Source organism: Nansenia antarctica, assembly GCF_963989245.1.
Source record: "Nansenia antarctica genome assembly, chromosome: 2".
In the NCBI taxonomy this organism is placed as follows: domain Eukaryota; kingdom Metazoa; phylum Chordata; class Actinopteri; order Argentiniformes; family Microstomatidae; genus Nansenia; species Nansenia antarctica.
In genome coordinates, this window is record NC_137675.1 from 56,368,244 (window position 1) to 56,375,574 (window position 7,331).

Sequence of the window (7,331 nt, forward strand, 5' to 3'; positions counted from 1 at the left end):
AGGACGAGCTCATTGTAATGCGTGGCGTGGTTTGACACGTTTGATACCGTTCCTCATTCCGTTCCATGCATTCCAATGAGGCCGTCCTCCGATTTCGATCTCCACCGGGCCTCCTCTGCCTGCATCCTACTTTACACATCCCTCCCCACGCCCCCCCCCCCCGCCCCCCCTCTCTCTCTGTGTCTCCTTTCTAACTCTCTCCCTCCTTATCGCTTATATTCCTCCACATTCGTTACACTCTTTCTTGTTTCTCGTCTCTCTCTTCTTCTGACTTCAAGTGAGAGATGGCTCGAAGAGACGCCATCCTTTGCGAGCCCTTTTCTCTTGTCCTTGAAGATGATGAGCTGTTGAAATAATGGACTTTTCTTGCTGGTGCACATTGTTAACCTAAGTAATGGTCGGACCAGAGGAGTGCATGTCTTATTGTTCCACTACGCTGGGTCCCAGAGAGTCCAGAGTAATGGGCAGGGCAAGGGAGATCAGTGCCGCTGGAACAGATACCAGGCCTAACAGTAAAACCACAGAATAAAAGGCACGGGACAATAACACCAAAATCCAATAACACATTCCCCACAAATATCTTCAATCAAATTTGAAGATACAGATCACGCAAGCTGAACGCATAAATTCTCAGATAAGACAGGGAAAAAAAATGGGGGGAGGGGGCGGGGGGGGGGGGGGCGGGAAGGGGAGGGAGGGCTTATGGGTAAAGGAAAAACAATAACAGTAAACAGATATAGAAGTTGCTGTCTCTTCCTATACAAGCTGGAACTGGCTAGGGAGAGGAGAGAGAGAAGGAGATAAATGCATTTCATTCCTTTTTTCTCACTTCTGCTCTCTCCCGTTTGGCCTCCTTCTGAACACTTCCGCAGACTGAGAGAGAGAGAGAGAGAGGGGTGGGGGGGAGAGAGAGAGAGAGAGAGAGAAAGAGAGAGAGGCTGTAGGAAGGTCTGGGTTTAATGAGGGAGCTGTGCACAGCGCAGCGCTGTAAATGTAGTGGAAACAATGCGCTATACTGACGTGTTGGCAAACAAACCGCAGCCCAAACCGCTCTCCCAATTAAGGAAATGCTCCATTATCTAAATGAAAAAAGAGAGGCCCTTCAGCCTTGGGAGATGAGGAGGGTTGACCAGCCTCTAGGGAGGCCACCGAGGCTCAAGGCTTTCTCCACTCCAGCCCTCACTCCTCCTCCTGCCTAACATCCTACTACTACTCTCCTCACCTCCCTCCCTCATTCCCCTCCCCCCCCCCTTTCTCCCGCCCTTCCTTTCTCCTCTCTCGCGCCGTCTCTTTGCGCTGAAACTTTTTTAATCTCTCTCCCCCCGTGCTCCACTTTCACTCTCTCCCTCTAGTCATACCATTATATAACCCACTTACATCGCAGGGCATCCTTATTCAAGGCAACTCTTGATGTCGGCAATTTTAAACTTTTAAGCATCCATTTCAAGGAGAGAGAGCGGGGGGGAGGGGGGGCGGGGTGTTACCTTAAAAAAGGAATATCTCTTGGTAAACCAGGCGACACCTTTCATATACAGCGCAGTGGTTTTTCTCCAACCGCCAGTCCGACGGGTCTAACATAAACATACATCACGACGCTAACGAGTCCAGCTAAGAAACGAAGCACCCTCCAAGAAAAACACTTTGCCCGCCATTGGGGAGATCAAGGCGGGAATCGTGCCTTTTTGTTAGTCATGGGCCACATAGATCAGCGTATTTGTGTCAAGCCTATTGTTCTGTGAGCATAAAACAAGGGCATGGGACTGAGACGCAGCCATGTGACACACAAACAGGATAACAGCCCCGAGCTGCTGGGGTAGAGAGACGCAGCAACCAAAGTGTCGTAGCCGCCATAGCACTGTTTCAAAGGGCAGCAAAGCAAAAAGGAAAAAAAAACAAGAATGGTGGAGGGTGGTGGTGTGTGTGTGTGTGTGTGTGTGTGTGTGTGTCTGGGTGGGGGTGAGGGGGGGAGGGGGGTGGGGCGTACAGGGCTCATTAGTGAAACACTGCCTCTCGTATGATCTTCCCCTTCCTCTGATGTATGTGACAAACGAGTTATTCGACTGGAAGAGAGGAAAGGGCCCCCGTGCTAATCAGGGGCGTCGCGGCGGTCCCCCGTGCGATCGCTCGTCCTCCTCCTCCGCCGGGGCCGTCGCTCGCCGTCATCAAGAGAAGAAACCCGCCGCGGAGCCTCGCGATAAAAATAAAAAAAAACTCCTCTGTGATAGAAGCCTCTCTCAGGCGCAGTGCGCACATCTCTCGTCCCACAAAAAAGAAAAGAAAAATGGAACGGCGTTAACAGTTAACGGCCGTAAGAAGAAGAGAAGTGCTGCGAGAAGTGGTCGAAGGCCGTTATCGGGCCCTGCATGGCGTTTCCCCCCCCGACCTGCAAGGCCCGTTTACGAGGGGAGAGCAGGTCCCAGCGTGGTGCTTTAACGCCCACGCCCACGGGCCAGGCGGTGGGAGGGAGCTAAACCCCGCCTTCACCCACCACACTATAGGGAATACAGGGATCCAGACAGCACGACCGGCCGGTATCGATCTGCTATCTTCTCTCTCTCTCTCTCTCTCTGTCTTGCTCTCTCTTACTCCCCCCAACCCCCCCCCCCCCCCTCTCTCTCTCTCTGTCTCTCTTGCTCTCTCTCACACTCTCTCTCTCTCTCTCTCTCTCTCCTTTACCCCCTCCACCCCTATTACGGAAGAGCACAATAAAAAACACTCTGTCTAATCTTAAGCACTCTCCTGGTGTAAAATTGGATTGAAACTTACTTAAGGAAATCACTTTCGGAGCAGAATTTTTGTTTTTACAGTCAGCATCAGGCAAGACCCCCCCCCCCCCCCAGGGTAGCCCCCCCCTTCTGCCAAGGATCCGGGGGCCCGGCTTGGCTGTAGAGAATCACGGGGCACGGGCCTAAGTGGAGAGATAGATGCTAACTAGGGTTAGCCACCGCTCGACGGTCCAGGGCTACATTCCATCTCCATGGGTAGTGCTATGAAGCTCTTGGCCAGTCGCCAGCAATATCTATGATACCCCCTTCAGCTGAGCTGGTGGGGGATTGCACTGAGAGGCCGAGAGAGGAGATACGGGGCTGTGCAAATACAGCAGCTCGCTAGAGGACTCGTAGCGCCGGAGCGTCGGGCCCTGTACTGTACGTGCGAGGTCAACGGAGCGACGCTAAAGCCCGGAGACCGCAGGCGACTAATTGTGTTGTCTCGAACCCGGAGGGAAATCACTCAAATGGCAGCCTCTGATCAATCTCCCTGATAGGCCCGGTGATGGAGCGTCGTTGTGGCTTTTACTTGGACACAGGGCCGGCGTGACTCATTGGTCAGACTGGAAGGTCTTATAAGGGCCCCCCGACACACACAGGAACCCTACGTCACTAGATCCAATAGGATAATTGTTTGGCTTTAAAGACCCTTTTCTAAGCATTCAGTCCTAGAATGCGGGTGGAAAAGTAGCCCACCGACTGAACAGACAGACACTCGTGTCGAGCTGTCGAAAGCGGTTGACGATAGGTACCGTAAAAAACACCAAGCTGCGGTCTGTCCAAAAGCTTGTGGCTGAGTTGCGTAGTGAGTGTGTTAGCTGTAATCTCAGTCTAAGTGCTCATCTCACTTTAATGACCGTCTCGCCGAGAAGGGTGGGATAGTAAACTTGTGACGAATCCCGGTGGGCCTCACGTCGTCTGAAAAACAGAGCGGGGACAAGCGCTCGAGTCGCGCGGAGCGTGGCTCGGCGACGGCCAACGTAAGGCGAACAGTTGACGCAACACAAACGAAACAGCGAGTAGTTCCAGCCAGGCGCATGAAAGTCTCTTATCGCTCTCCACCCTGGTACTCACGCTCAGGCTAATTGAACCCGAGCTTAGGCTTCCAGACAGACAGGCAGGCAGGTTCATGGAAGACAGCCTGGGATCATTCCCTCAGGCACCTGACATTCAGTCTGACTTTAAGGCACTATATACTTAAAGGCAAGTCTAGCCGGGTCCATTTTAATTAGGTGAGCCACATGATCTTCCTCCCAACTCCGCACGTTGGCACTCACCAGAGGCTGCAGCGTGTGTTAATTACAACCACATGCCATAAATTCAAGGTGAGTCTCCCCCCCCCCCGCCCTGCCCTTCCCCCCGCCCCCCCCCCCCCCCCCCAAAAAAAGGAAGAAAACTCTCAAGAGGTAAACAACAACAGCAATGAAAAAGCTCCAGTTGAGGTTCTCATGATGAAGCACATTTCCGGCACACCGGTGATTCCCCCTCATCGTCTGCCAATTACGGCTCCACTTTGGGGGCGAGAGCAGTGAAAGGTGGATCCGCAGCAGCCCAATTTAATGTAGATTTGAAGCGTCTGAGAAGAAGGTGCGCATCCCGCCCTCGCCTACCCCTGGTCTTCCGCACCACTCGGCGGGGTTTATGTTTCCAAATAGGCTAGAGGGAGCGTTATTATTTTCCTTTCACATTTCCTTTTCTCGCAAACTCGCATCTCTACTGTTTTCCCACCTCATTTGCGGAAAAAGAAAAAATATATTCATGAAAATAAACACAGCCTCCACCTCCCTCTCCCTCTCTCTCCGACTGGATTCAGATTTTTTGCACGTCTTTCCTTGTTTTGTTTTTTCCTTCCTCAAGCGGGCCTTAATCGTTTTTCGCACGTCACATATGTTTCATTCCCTCTAACATGATTTTTCCTCGTTATTGGGAGCGCTTATTTGCCGTACGGCCTTTGGACAGAGGGTATTAGAAAAAGGAGTTCATTTCCCTCAATCCCTCGCTGATTTCTTCATTACATGGCTGTGGCGGCGCGCGCCGAGCCCCGAGCCCCGAGCGCCCCCGAGATGGGACTGCTCTTAGAACCCGGCGACTGCGAGTGTTACTATACCTCAGAGACGCCGGAGCACCACTTAATAAACAGAGCAGACAGAGGATCACTTTGAACTCCTGTGACATGTAATGAACCTGTCTGTCTCCTCCTCACCCTCTGCGCCCGCGGGAGCGAGGCATGGATCTGTCTGGGCCGGAGCGAGAGAGCACGTTAAAAAAATTCCCCCTAATAAACCGACCAACAGGCCCTTTCAAAAACAGCTATCGTTTAACTGATCCCAACGTTTTAGCCCTTCACCATAAGAGTAGATAATTGCCTGTTGCAATGTTGTTGCCTTTTTGCTGCATAGTAGACATTTACATCTGGGACTAATTATTCTAGACTGCTTGTCGGATGTTAAGTAAACGTGTGGGCTGTGTTTGTTTTTTTCCATTTTTTTTTCATTAATTCATCACGAAACAAACTAAGCTGCAACACTGCTTTGGCCTGATCAACATGTCAAACGGGCGAGTGCAAATCTGATGCCCCACCGTCTTTTCCCTCTCTCAATCTTCCTCCATAGTCCTCGTGTAATGGAACAAATTGATATTGGTATATTTCTAATAGACATGTTCGAAATTGATGAGACATTTCAGTCTTGAAATTGCTATTGATCACTGAGATAAAGACCTGTCTGATGTGAAAATGGATAATTGAATAGTTGATCAGGGACATTGTTTTATTCTGGTCAGACACACGTGAATCAGTCCTATATTTGTATCCTGCTGATCCACTGACCTTTAGACCACAAACTAGCCTTTTTAAAAGACAACAGGGTCGAGAACACTAACATTAGAATCAGCTCTGTGTCATGTTAATGTGATATTTGTGTTATGCGTTATACAAAAGGGACAGATATTACTGGTTAAACATGCAAGGATCTCCACATGACATTCATTGACCGCTGTGACAATGGCAAACATATGCAAATGAGGAAGAGTGCCACTGTCATTATGACCCTGTCACAGAGACTCTGACACCTCCTACTGTACCTCTGAGAGACAGAGAGAGAGAGAGAGAGAAGGGAGAGAGAGAGAGAGAGAGAGAGAGAGAGAGAGAGGGAGAGAAGGGAGAGAGAGAAGGTAGAGAGAGAGAGAAGGGAGAGAGAAAGAGAGAGAGAGAAGGTAGAGAGAGAGAGAGAGAGAGAAGGGAGAGAGAGAGAAAGAGAGAGAGAGAAGATAGAGAGAGAGAAGGGGGAGAGAGAGAGAAGGGAGGGAGAGAAAGAGAGAGAGAGAAGGGAGAGAGAGAGAGGATGGGAGAGAGATGATGGGAAACAGAGAGAGAGAGAGAGAGAGAGAGAGAGAGAGAGAGAGAGAGAGAGAGAGAGAGAGAGAGGAGGGGGGAAAAAAGAGAGAGGGCGAAAAAAAGAGAGAGGGTGAATAAAAGAGAGAAGGCAGGTACTTAATTCCAGGAAGCAACCAGGTAAAAGGCACCATTTACAACATATTTTCCTTTCTTCCTTCTCTTTTCATTTCTCCCTTTGTAATCCTTCTCTTTGGTTTTTCCTTCGACTCAGTGTTTCTCTCTCCTTCTCTGCTCTGAAGAGGAGGGCACGGGGAAGGAGGGAGGCAGGGAGGGAGGGAGGGACAGGTTTACATGGGCGAGATTCTTTGAAGTGAAAATGCCTACTACTCCCCGCCGTAGCCCAAGCTCATCTAATCAGGGGCTAATTCCAGTTATTAAGATTTGAGAGATAACTTTGATTCATCACAGTCCATCTACCCCAATCGGTTAATCACTGTCGCGCTAAGCTCTTTTTTAGTCATCCTTTTGTTTCCCCTCCCTTTGGCGCTCCGAGAGGGAGAGGGGGAGGGGGGGGGGGAGAAGATATTAACAATATTAATGACCCGTGATTCTCGTCTCGTTAATGAGAAGGGTTATTAACTGTGATTATCTCTGATGAAATGGTGGTAATTCTTGAAAGCTTGGGAAAACTTGTACAATCGCTTGTCTGCTGATTTGAGCGTCTGATGTTTCGAAAAGGGAAAGAGGTGAGAGCATGGAGCAGAATCGTTGAGGAGAGAAAAAGAGAGAGAAAACGAGAGAAAGAGAGAGTGAGAGAGAGAGGGGGGGTAAAGGGAGAGAGAGAGATAGGGATAGAGGGAGAGGGAGAGAGAGAGAGAGAGAGAGAGAGAGAGAGAGAGAGAGAGAGAGAGAGAGAGAGAGAGAGAGAGAGAGAGAGAGAGAGAGAGAGAGAGAGAGGAGCCTGGAAGGGATTTCAGGGGTGGTTCAAATCAGGTAACTGCCTCTAATGCCGTCTATCAGAGACACAGATCTGAGAGGCTCCACCCGGGGAGTCATTTCAGTGCAGGTGCATATGCATTTCACTGGGTAATAATATGCTACAGACAGGCCTTTTTCCGATTCTGAAATATGCCTCCCGAAACTCAGCGCTCGATCGTGTCTTCTGTCCCAATTCTCTCTCCTCCCTCTTCGGGGGCTAACTAGTGGGCACACATCCAGTCACACATCTG